Raw genomic sequence first — 13,698 nt, forward strand, 5'->3', positions numbered from 1 at the left:
ATTACAAGGGTTAATTAAAAAAAAAGATGAATGAATAACATTAACAATTTATAAAATGGTATCTTCGAATAGGATCTTATTGTTGGATTAGGTGTCTAAGCCCATAACTGTAATTGGTATGTACTTGACCCGAGAGTAGCATGGTCCATTTGGGTTGCCTTCACCAGAGCAATTTGATAGGATGGACTTTTGAGAAGAGGTTATTTATGATTTATTAATATATTATAAGTTCTAATATATTAATATGAAATCATATTATTTAATTAGTATTGATCAAGAATTAATTTGGAATTAATTTAGTGATAAAAAAAGACTAATTAAATATACGGGGACTGATTAAGTAAATCAATGATTCTTATAGTATGAGCCAATGATCCATGGTTATTTAGGATGAGCTAAACCAATATGATAGTCCATGGATAGTCCATGGAGGTTTAACCCATGGAGCCTAAGTAATATGAAGGTTCATGTGAGTTAAGGTTTGAATGGATGTAACCCTAGACTTTGCCACACTATAAAAGGAACCCATAGTCACCAAAATCTGTCCCATGCATTCTAAGATGAGTTAAAAATGATTTTGTGTGCCAAGTAGCCTCTCTCTCAAGTCCTCCTTTGTTCATGGTGTTTGTGAACCATTTGAGGCATCACATTTGAGGTGCTAAGTTCTTAAAGGCCAAAACTACAAGCTACAACAAATAGGTAATTCTATAACTCAATTCTATGTTGTTTATGTCAGTTGTATGCTAGTTGTAGGCTTAATGCTTTGGAAACAATATTGCATGTATAATTAGAGAAAACATAGATCCAAAGCAATTAGGGTTGTATGTGCACCATAGGATGTTGTAGTATACAAAACTCAACAGTGGTATCAGAGCCTAGGATTGTTTTTTGTTATATTTGATGCATGGCTTATTTTTCAAAGCTAAAAAACTATTCCGACAGCACCTACTCGACGAGTACATTATTGGACTCGACGAGTAGGTTGTTTTTTGCCTTGAACTCGACGAGTCCATAGTTGGGCTCGACGAGTTGGATGATCAGACAGCAGTTTTTCGGGTTTTTTGGCATGTTTTGGATTAGGATCATTACCACAAAATGTTTTAGTTCATAAAATTTGATTTTGTTGGTATGGTAATGATTATACTCATCCAATCAAAATATAATTGTCAAAATTTCAAGATTTGTATTAGTTTATATGAGATGCTAATTTCTTGTAAATTGTTGATATGAATTGTCTTGCCTTATGAGTTAATTTCGAACATGAAAATTATATGATAATTTTTTATTTGTTAAAATATTGATCTAAATGTTCTTTAAAGTCCTCCATAACTTGTCCTCAAGTTATGGAAGATGAAAAGTTTTTCCATAAAAACCACATTAAACTCATAAGTTATGGAAATCAAAGGTTTTTCAAGAGTTACAAAACTTGCCTTCAAGTTTTGGTATTTGAAAAGTCTCAAATTATGAAACTCTTGTAATTAAAAGGTGTTACTCTTGGGTTCATAAATTAAAAAATTAATTAAATAGTTTTTAATTTTGAATTTTTATATTTAGAACCTTGAAGTATTTGACTAGTTCAAATTGCACCTTATGGACTTTATTAAATTAGTTAAAGTGTTTAATTAAAAGATAATTAATAATTCCATAATGACATGGTTTAAGTTTAATTAAATTAATAGTATAATTTATTAATAGATTAAACCATCTAGTATTTTAAAAGTTTAAAATACACCCTTATACTATATAAAATTAAAAGTTTAATAATTATATATGTATAAGTTAAAGAGTCAGTCTTACCGTTAGTAGGCCTCATTCACGAAGTCGGTCTATAAGGGGAGGTATAAGGTTATTGCCTATAAAATGGTGGTTTAATGGGTGTCCACTCTCACCCACCGCTTCCTTGACTGGTGGAGGGTCGTTAGCCGAACGGGTACGATAGGACATTAATTCTCATTAAAAGTATAATGAAAATACCAAGTAACTAACCACTTATAAATTCCCAATCTTAGTTACTTAGGAAAAATGTGAATTTGGTGCTAATCCATGAAATTGCACTTTGCACCTTGCCAAGTCGTTAGTGGAGCGTGTGTGGTTAACTAGCACACTAACTTGGACTAACAAGGGTGGAAAAGGGTAGCTTGATGTTTGTCATAAATCAATGGAGTGTGTGTGGTTAACCGACACATTGATTAGGTGATGAATGACATCGAGAGTACCAAGCTAATTTGCATGGTTATTCACACCTTGTTTGTGATCCTCGGCATCCCAGTCACAAACTTGAAGGGCATAATCGAGATTAAACATGTCATTGAAAAGTTCAATGAATCTCAAAGAATCTAGGAATTTCAATTCATTTAAAACTTAATAATCAATTTCATTTTTTCATGGTGGAAATTGGTAAATCGTCATTTACCTACCTTAAAATATTTTGCAATTGGATTACGGTATCCCTCTTCCGAATTGTAAAATATTGTGTTGGGTCCTAGCCTTAATATTTCATTTGGGTGTTATATTAAGGACTTAAATCAACTAACTTTAATTTCTCCCTTGTAGATGTCTAGTTCAGACAACTATGGTCTTCCCAAATCTTTTGGAATAAGCTATCCTCTTGAAGATGATGTTCCACGATTGGATTGTGGAAATGGAAATCATGCTTCACTTCCTCCACCTTCTCCAATAATTCTCCCTAACCCACAAGTTCAAAGACTTGAAAAGTTCAAGGTCACTCAAGCCCTACTTGCAATGAAACATCAAGATGGAAGGTCAGTATGTACTCACGTCTTGGAGATGAAGTCACATATTGACAAGCTAAGAGTATTGGGTGTCGTTGTCTCGAGGAAATTGGTTGTTGACTGGGTTCTTCAATCACTTCCTGAGTCATATAGTGAGTTCATTAAAGATTACTATATGACAGACCGCGACATGACCCTTATCGATCTTACCTATGTGCTAATTGCGGCTGAATCAGCAATGATTTGGCGTAATGGTCAAGCAAACTTGATTGGAAGATCTACTCCTCAACCTTCCATGGACTTTGAAAATGATAACATTGGAAGTCCAAAAAAACTTTCACTTCCCAACGGAAAGGGATCGACTATGGTCAAGTCAATTGACCAAATGGTAAAGAGAAAGGCTAAGTCTGAGATAGTCCCATGTACCATTCCCAAAGAGTCCATATGTTTCTATTACCAAGAGAAGGGGCACTGGTTGCGAAGCTGCCCTGACTACCTGAGAGATCTAAGAGATGGTAAAGTCAAAAAGTTTGCTTCTACTTCATGTAAGTTCACTATCTAACTCCATTAACTTCCTATTTGTAGATTTTTAATACATGATGTGATAATATTACATTTTGATGTTTTGTAGGATCGAAGAAAAGAAAGGATGCTTAAAAGGAAGAGCAAGTTGAATCTGATCGTGAAGAGATGGATTTCGATCGCATGGTTCGATGATCGGATTATTGAGCTGCTGCTTAAGAGTTATAATAGATTACTTAGAAATATGTAGTAACATAGTTTTCATTTGTAATTGCATTGTAAGGAAAAGTTTTCCGCACCTTTTATAAATAAATAAAATTTTGAATTTTGTGTTATTTTATATTTCCTTGCAATGGCATATGTGAAAATTTATGTTTGTATTTTTAGCAATATGGATTTGATTCTTTCATTTGTGGTAGTGCCAAAATTTACCAAATAAGGAAAGATTCTTATCACCAAGTTTCAAATGGACGGAAACTTGGAATCATGCAACTTGTATTGTATGATGAATGAGAATTTTCATCTTTGGGAAATTAAGTCTAATTCATTGTTCACATGTATATGTGAGTCAAGAGAAGGACAAGGGGATCAGATACACTTGGTTGTACACTGGTCCAGGTCCACCACAAATTACGATAAGACTATTCATCATGATTTACTAAAGTTTAGTAAATATGGTTATGCTTACAAGATTAATTGTAATTATGAATCATTGAAAAAGTTTCAATGTATAGCAGAACGAATAAGAAGAATCAAAGTAGGCAGAAAGATAAAAGTTTCTCCAATCTGAAAAGATGGGAGAGTACTTGAGTATAATGATTTATGACCATCTTAATGATTATGAAAGCCATATCAAAATTTGATCCTCTAAGGACATCTTAGCTTGGCTAAGAAGAGGTATCAGGAATTGTTGAAATGGTTAAATCAATTAAGATGAATCATACTTCATTTCAAAATCAAATCTTAGAGTCATACTCCAAGATTGTATATTGAGTGACATATCAGCAAATGTAGAGTAAAATGTTTTCTACTCTTGTACATTTGAAATTGGTAAGTTGTAATGTTTTGGATAAAACAAAGATCAACCAATACCAATTGCCAATAGTGTTTGTCTTGATAAGAAACCACACTAACTCTTCAATATTTGTTTGTCAAGTAATGTTTCTTGACAAGGAGAATCTTATATGTCAAGAGGTTAGTAGGACTCTTAAAGGTCTTGAAAAGTTTCAAGAACTAATCAAGAGTAAACTTATTGTTAATCGCTAGCACACGACTTGAGGTTTGTAACCTATCGTGTTGACATATTCTTGTTTCTATGGTCATTTCAGTTAAAGTTTGTTGGGTTTTGAGCATTCTAACACTCCTATGGTGTACATGCAACCCTATAAACCTTGGATCTATGTTTTCTCTTTTATACATGCAAATATTAACTATTCCAAGGTTTCATCCTAACTAGCATATTATGAAGCACCTATACTACAAAGTTCTAGTTAGATGACATACCTTTTGATGTAGCTTGATGTCTTCAAGCTTTAAGAGCTTAGCCCCAATAGTGTGGAAGCCTCAAATGGAATCACAAATCACCAAAACACCTTGGAAGAACTTGAGAGAATATGTATGCACACTAAAATCGGCCCACTCTTATTTTCACACACTTGTACCAAATTTGTGAGCCAAGGACCCCTTTATATATTATGGAGGATTAGGGTTACATCCATGTAAACCCTAATACCCATGACCTTTCATTTACATAGGATCCATGGGTTAAAAGCTCCATGGACCATCCATGAAAGCTTAGCCCAACCTAAATGAACTTGGCCCATTCCATATATATAAGAGTCCATATTTAATTAGTTCTTTTTTATCACTTAATTAATTCTAAATAAATTCTTGATCAATACTAATCAAATAATATGATTCCATATTAATATATTAGAACTTATAATATATTAATATAAATCATAAATATACTATTCTCAAAAGACTATCCATATAAATTGTGTCGGTGAAGTGCAACCCAAATGGACCATGCCGGGTCGGGTCAAGTACATACCAAATATAGTTATGGACTTTAGACATTAATCCAACAAAGTTGACTATGCATGTGAGTTCTATGATGTCACACCCCCAAACCAGACGACGGAAACGTCCGGGGGTGGAGGACTTCATTTGTAGTATCACAACACATGCATCATAATAATCAAAGTACAAACAACCATTGTATTTAGAAAGTATAAGTATTTACATATGTTCAATCATTGTATATTGAACCCAAAATAGTTATACAAAAGAAGAAGATATGACTCAAATTAGCTCCATCTTCTCAAAAAGCTCGGGGAGTACCTGTTTATTATTTCCCAGAGAATACAAGTAATTTGAAAAGAGAGTATCAACATAAAGTTGAGTGAGTGCATATGTATTTATGTTTAAAAGGATGTTTTAGTATCTCAAATATGTAAACTGTTCCAGAAAATCTTATATTTTCTGCTGTATATGAAAAGTAGTTTTATTCCCATAAAACCGTTCCATTTGTAAACCAATGTTCTGTAATTGTAAAACTTGTAACTGAGAGTGTGCCTGGTTTCACCAGCTGTTATTGAAAACTGTATTGTACTATTGTAGTTGTACTCTATAAACTGGTACTTTAAAGGTGTACTTACGTTTAGTTTATTATACACTAACGTATTGTTAATATCTTTTTAATGAGTTATTATAACCATACTAAGACATGATGGCCTGAAACAAAACGCTTTGTGGACGTTTAAACTGTTGATAACAATTGCCACTCATTGGCGTGTATGCCTGACTGTAGCTAGCAACCTGAGTGCGGGGTTGTCAATCCCGATATAGATCTACACACAACTTGTTTTGATCCCCTGACTGGAGACTCTGGTTATAATATCAGGACTTTACATTGGTTGTCTAAATGAATTAAACAACCTGAATTGAATGACTCATAAAAAGCATATAAACGTTACATGTATATTAGTCATGAAAACCCAATCATTCTGAAATAAATGATTGACAGTATGTTCTTGAATTAGTATTCTGAACATGTATTTGACAAGTGTAAACCCTTGATTTGTTTTGAATCAAAACCCTCATTTCTTGTAAAACAATGTATTCTAGTATACTTGAATCATGAATTATTGTTCTATGTATCATAAATTATACCTATTATAATTTATATGTACTTTCTGAATCGGTATTTAACTATTTTTGCATGTAACCCCTTGCTCAACATGTTACAAAGGTATTTGAACTGATGAAATAACTTTTATATTTATATACATACACAATTCTATATATAAGTAAAATTTAAACGACACTCGGACAAATAACCGGTACTATAAGCCCACATCCAAACAAGGAAAAGGACCCAGAATGAGTTATCAGTCTTAAGCCTTTTAAATCTTATTTATATACATATATATATATATATATATATATATATATATATATATATATACAAATATGAATTTTGGGAAAAAATATAAGTTTATAAAAGAGTTTAATGTTTTGAGTATTTTTGATGATTTAATGTCGTTTTATCATGATTTGAAATCATGATTTTATAACACAAAGTTCTTGTGTTATACTTGTATTCCCCCCCTTAAAACAGTAGAAATTATGAAAATACGGGGGTATGAACTCACTTGATAGGTGGTGATTTGGACAACGTTTCGTTTCCTGGAAAGGAGTTTATTTGACGAAAAACCGGCTTAAATCGAGCAGAGTTTCGACTGGAGAAAGTTGTTTTTCTCGGGAATCTCGGGGCTTCAAGGCTTTCTTAGGGTTCGAAATATGATATCGGGGCTTTGGAGGTTGTTTGTTAGTTTATGGAAGTGAAAGGGGTGAAAATGTGAAGAAAGGTGAAAATTTGGGTGAAATGTGTGAAAAATCCGGAGAGTCTCGCACCTCTAATATAGGCCGAAGCCTCGGATCCGAAGCAAGGGGAGGTTGTCGCGTGTTCGGACAGGTGGCGATGGGGAGGGGCTCGCTTCGGACAGCTGGCTCGGTGTGTCGGATGGCCATTGGACCGGACTTCGGTCGAATCGGAAGAAGGCACGGTGCGAGTTCGGAAGCTCCAGGGTGCAATGGCGTGTCCGACGGCTACTGGACCGCGGCTTTGGTCCAATCAGAAGGCGACACGGGTACGACACAGGGAAGCCTCGCATGCGAGGGTGACGTGGCCGAAGGTACACCATGCGAATTTTCCCGGCTTTAACATTTCTCGATTTTTGTGCCCAAAACTTGCGAAAATCATAACTTTCGCATACGAGCTCCGTTTTCGACGTTCTTTATATGCACACGTAGGTAGAATTATACTCTACGACTTTTGTTTAGACTTTGTTGGCTAATTTTGATTTTTTTAATATTATTATTTTTAACAGACCGGGACAGAAAATCCGTTAAAAATTCATAACTTCTTCATCTGACGTCCGCTTTTGTCTGTCTTTTTACCGTCGTACTACTATTGACGAGACCTTCAATTCTCGTTTAGGTTGTGTCGGCTAAAAATCACTCGATCGATATTTCGAGTTTTTAGCTGTATACTGCTATACTGAAACTTAGAAAAATCATAACTTCCTCATACGAAGTCAGATTTTGATGTTCTTTTTATGAAAGTTCTCGGTTTAACATAATCTACAACTTTCATTTAGATTGTTATGGCTGAAAAGCCTTTTATTGAAAATTCAGTTTTTACACTGAATAGTGTTTTGCCGGTTTTGTCGCGGATCTTTGATTGACCATAACTTCTTCGTTATAACTCGGATTTTAGTGTTCTTTATATTTTTGGAAACCTTGTTACAATCTCTACCACTTGGTTCATCCCAATCGAGATTGTTTAATACTTTATTTTTGAGGGTCAATTATGTAAATATACACAGTATGCTAAAATTTCTCTTTATTATTTTAAAAAGATCTACAAATTGACCTACATTATTACATAGGTTTGAAATAACGGTTTGTTACATTATCCCCCCCCCCCCCCGTTAGAGAGAATTTCGTCCCGAAATTAGCATTACAGATAGACTAGGGAAAAAAATGTGGATATTTCTGTTGCATTTGATCCTCCCGCTCCCAAGTGAATTCAGGTCCCCGTTTTGCATTCCTGCGAACATTCACTATCGGGATACGACTTTGTTTGGTTTTCTTAACTTCCCTGTCTAGAATCTCTACGGGTTCTTCCACAAAATTGAGGCTCTCGTTTAACTCGATTTCCTCGAGTGGGATCACAAGAGTCTCGTCGGATAAACACTTTTTCAAGTTCGAAACGTGGAAGGTAGGATGAATGTTGCTTAGTTTTGGGGTAGTCGAAGTTTGTAAGCTACAGGACCGATTCTAGCAAGAATCTCGAATGACCCTACGTACCTTGGATTCAATTTGTCACGCTTTCCAAAGCGTATCATGCCCTTCCAGGGTGAGACCTTTAACAAGACGCGATCACCAACCTGGAATTCCAAGGGTTTTCTCCTTTTGTCAGCGTAGCTTTTCTGTCTATCTCTGGAAGTTTTAAGTCGCTCCCGAATTTGTACGATTTTCTTGGTAGTTTCTCGAATAATTTCCGGACCAGTGAGAGCACTTTCAGGAGTTTGACCTCTAGCTAGCTGCGTGTCACCCACTTCAGCCCAGCATAGAGGGGATCTGCACTTGCGGCCATAGAGGGCTTCGAATTGAGCAGCCTTTATGCTAGTGTGATAACTGTTGTTATAAGAGAATTCAACAAGGGGTAAATGAATATCCCATGCCTTTCCAAAGTCTATCACGCAAGCTCGCAACATGTCTTCTAATGTTTGAATCGTCCTCTCACTTTGTCCGTCGGTTTGTGGATGGTAGGTTGTACTCATGTCCAGCCTAATTCCCAGAGAGTTTTGTAAAGACTGTCAGAAACGAGAGGTGAATCTACTATCTCGGTCTGAAATAATAGATATTGGCACACCATGCAGTCTAACAATATCTTTGAGGTAAGTTATGGTTAGCTTCTCCATCTTGTCGGTTTCTTTTATTGGCAAGAAGTGTGCGAATTTGGTTAATCTATCGACGATTACCCAAATAGTATCATAACCACCCGTTGTCTTGGGTAACGTAGTTATGAAATCCATCGTAATCCGCTCCCACTTCCATTCAGGGATCTTAGGTTGTTGTAATAAACCTGAAGGTTTATGGTATTCTACCTTGACTTTGGCACAAGTAAGGCACTTGCCTACAAAGATAGCGATTTCGGCCTTCATGTTAGGCCACCAGTATAGTTTCTTGAGGTCCAGGTACATCTTGTCTGAACCTGGATGAATGGAGTACCGGGTTTTATGTGCTTCATTCATAAACACGTCTCTGTAACCATCGAACTTTGGTGTCAAGATCCGGTTAATGAAATAATAGACTCCATCATCCCTGACTTCGAAGTTCTTATCCATTCCTCTAAGGGTTTCACTTGCCACGTTTTCGGGTTTCAAGGCTTCAAGTTGAGCCTCTCTGATCTGTGTGGACAGATGTGAATGGATTGTCATGGTCAACGACTTTACTCGGCGTCCCGGGTATTCTTTTCTGCTAAGGGCGTCAGCTACTACGTTAGCTTTACCAGGGTGATAAAGAATTTGACAATCGCAGTCATTCAGTATCTCCACCCATCGTTGTTGTCTCATGTTCAGCTCTTTCTGATCGAAGATATGCTGGAGACTTTTATGGTCCGTGAATATTGTGCATTTCATGCCATATAAGTAATGTCTCCAGATCTTCAGAGCAAATACCACTGCTCCTAGTTCAAGGTCATGTGTTGTATAGTTGACTTCATGTGTCTTTAGCTATCTTGAGGCATAGGATATAACCTTTCCTCTTTGCATAAGAACACATCCAAGTCCTTGATTAGAAGCATCACAGTACACTACGAAATCCTCTGTCCCTTCAGGAAGAGACAGGATCGGTGCAGTACACAAAGCTTGTTTCAGCGTTTGAAACGTTGTTTCTTGCTTTTCTCCCCAACTAAAGGTTACACCCTTTTACGTTAGGGTGGTAAGAGGCTTAGCTATTCGAGAGAAATTATGGATGAATTTGCGATAATATCCAGAAAGACCTAAGAATTGACGGATTTCTGTAGGTGTTTTGGGTGCTAACCAGTTTTTAATTGCCTTTATTTTGGAAGGGTCGACATGTATTCCTTCTGAACTGACCACGTGACCTAGGAAATCAACCTTCCTAATCCAAAACTCGCACTTTGAGAACTTCGCATAGAGTTTTTCGGTTCTAAGGGTTTGTAGTACTTGACGAAGATGTTGTTCATGTTCCTCTTTGCTTCTTGAGTAGATAAGGATGTCGTCAATGAAGACTATGACAAATTTGTCCAGGAATGGACGACATACTCTGTTCATTAAGTCCATGAACACGGCAGGTGCATTCGTCAATCCGAATGGCATCACTATAAACTCGTAATGACCATAACGAGTTCTAAACGCGGTCTTGGGAATGTATTCCTCCAAAATCCATAACTGGTGATACCCGGATCTTAAGTCTATTTTCGAGAAGTAGTTCGCACCTTGAAGTTGGTCGAACAGATTGTCAATGCGAGGCAGAGGATATCGATTCTTGATGGTAAGTTTATTCAGATCGCGGTAGTCTATGCACATGTAGAATGATCCATCCTTCTTCTTGACGAACAAAACTTGTGCTCCCCAAGGTGAGAAGCTTGGTCTTATGAAACCTTTGCTTAGGAGTTTGTTAAGCTGGCTAGATAATTCCTGCATTTCAGAAGGTGCAAGACGATAGGAGGATTTGGCTACAGGGGTAGCTCCAATGATTAAGTCGATTCGGAATTCGACTTGTCGTTCGGGAGGCACTCCTGGAAGATCATCGGGAAAAATGTCGAGAAAGTTACAAACCTCAGGAATGCTCGCGATGTCTTTCACTTCTTGCTTTTTGTCTACCACATGAGCTAAGAAAGCATAGTACTCTTTGCGAAGGTACTTTTGTGCCTTGATGCAAGATATGATCTGAAGGTTCGTTCCGGGTTTGTCGCCATAAATAACAAGAGTTTCGTTAGTTGGCAAGTTCAGACAAATTGCTCTTTCATAGCATAGGATTTCAGCATGGTTGGAGCACAACCAATCCATACCTATTATGACGTCAAAACATTTGATAGAGACCGGCATTAGGTCTATTGGGAAAGAAAAGTCATTCAAGGTAAGGATACATCCTATGTATATATCATTGGTGGATTCGGATTTCCCGTTAGCCATTTCGACTGTGAATGTTTCTTTTAGTGGTTGGGAGCTTTGATTTAGTAGATGTTTTAAATTATGGCTCACGAAGCTCCTCTCAGCACCACAATCAAATAGAATGCATGCATAAGTATTGTTGAGAAGGAACGAACCCGTTACCACCGCAGGGTCTGCCACCGCTTCTTCGTGACCCAGTGCTAGAATCCTTCCAACTCCACCGGCATTTCCAGCTTTTGGACAATCTCTCTTGAAATGCCCCACATCACCGCATTGGTAGCATGCTTGACCTACTTCAACGACAGGTACTTGGTTAAGTGGTTGGGGTGGTATTCTACAGAATCGGGCAGTATGCCCTTTCCTGTTGCAGTTACGTCACTGCATTTCTTGGCAATTTCCGTTGTGGTGAAAATTGCACTTGTTGCATTTAGGGAGGTTACCAGCATAGGGCTTAGTTAGTGCAAGGATATTAGGGACAGCAGCAGGTACAGTGGTAGGTATGGTAGCAGGTACAGTAGCGGCATGGACTGCCACTACTTGTTGCTTCTTTGAAGGTTCCAGAGGAGATTTGCCATTCCTCTTGTTCCAACCCTTCTTGTTGTTGTTGTTGTTGTTATTATTGTTGTTGTTTTTGTTTCCCTTCGGTTGTTTTGGTAGAGCAAACACTGAGTTTTGACGGGCTCCATGGTCGATAAGAGATTGTGCCAGCTCTTTGGCACTGTCAAAAGTAACAGGCTTCGAAGCTAAAACACTTGACTGAATTTGGGGCGACATACCCCAAATATATCTCTCAATCTTTTTGCTCTCCATAGGAACCATATCTGGACAAAGAATTGCCAGATCACAGAACCTACTGGTATAGGTTGATATGTCAGATCCAACCATGGTAAGACCCCAGAGTTCTTGCTCAAGTTTTTGAATTTCCCCTCGCGGACAGTATTCCCGCATTAACATGGCTTTTAAGTTCTCCCAGCTGATCGAGTTTGCCACTACCAGAGTAAGTGACTTAATGTGGCCATTCCACCATGTTAAAGCTCTATCCGAAAAGGTACAAGCAATGAATTTGACTTTGTTGCTCTCCGAACAGGAGCAAATTTCAAAGATTGCTTCTATCTTTTCAATCAATTGCCTTAAAACCATCACTCCTCCAGTTCCATTAAAGGTCCTGGGTTTGGCATTCGAGAAGTCTTTATAAGTGCACTCTCGCGAGTGCTCATGACTCTCGCCATGGTTAGAAGGATGTGCACCAGCTCCTGACCCACTAGCACCGGGAGTACTGATATGAGACATGGCAGTAGTTACAGTTGCCGTGACCGCCGCTTGGAACATAGCGGGGTCGAATTGAGGTGGTGGTGGTGGCGTCGGTGCTTCATTGACATGTCTTGGATTTCTATGAGGAGGCATCTTTTCTATAAAAGTTAAAAGATAAAAGATGGTAAGATATCAATAATGAATATGAATTTGATATCTCTGAACAAAACACTTACTTCAACGTGAATATTGTAAAGGATTGGAAATAGAAATCTATAGCAAAAAGTACGTGCAATAGGATGATATGAATTTGAGTGGTTATTTTTCAAAGATTATGAAAATACATGTCGACTGTATTGGTATATTAAGTATATGTAATCTGGAACCTTGACCTTAAAACAGGTCTATAATATACCACAATACTGAGGAAGTGTCGACATCAAACCGATCTACCGAAAGTAGAAAGTAGAAGTAGTGTGAACACTACTTGCGGCGGTTGCTACGACGGTTGCTGGGTTCCGCTTTGTCTTGTGCTTTCCAGCGCCTTTCTTGGGCAGCTTGATGCTCTCTCAATTCTCTTATCTCTGATTGAGCAACATTGACTTGCCTCTTAAGGGCTTATGTATGATGCTGGGTATCGTCCTGCATTTCATCAAGACGAAGGATATCTGCAGTGTTAGCCTACGCAACCGTATTCACTTGTAGGATTCGATTGATCGAAATCCTTGATTGATTGGCTTGCCAAGCTATTCGGTTACTATAACTGGAAGAGCTCTATCGGCTGTTCCTCCTCTAAAAACGTTATAGAAACCTCGTACCAATCCGTAAAGAGGGCGTTGGCCTTCTTGCCGACTCCAATGGTTTATATATTGGCCCCAATCGGGTATGGGTTCTGCCTCACCTTGTATCAGGGGACGCTCCCCAGGGTTGCAGACTTGTGGCTCTGTATCCGTACCACTTGATTCGCTGTCTTCAAAGGG

The sequence above is a fragment of the Lactuca virosa genome, chromosome 8 (assembly GCF_052849685.1).
Source record: "Lactuca virosa cultivar CGN04683 chromosome 8, Lactuca_virosa_CGN04683_v6, whole genome shotgun sequence".
Lineage (NCBI taxonomy): Eukaryota > Viridiplantae > Streptophyta > Magnoliopsida > Asterales > Asteraceae > Lactuca > Lactuca virosa.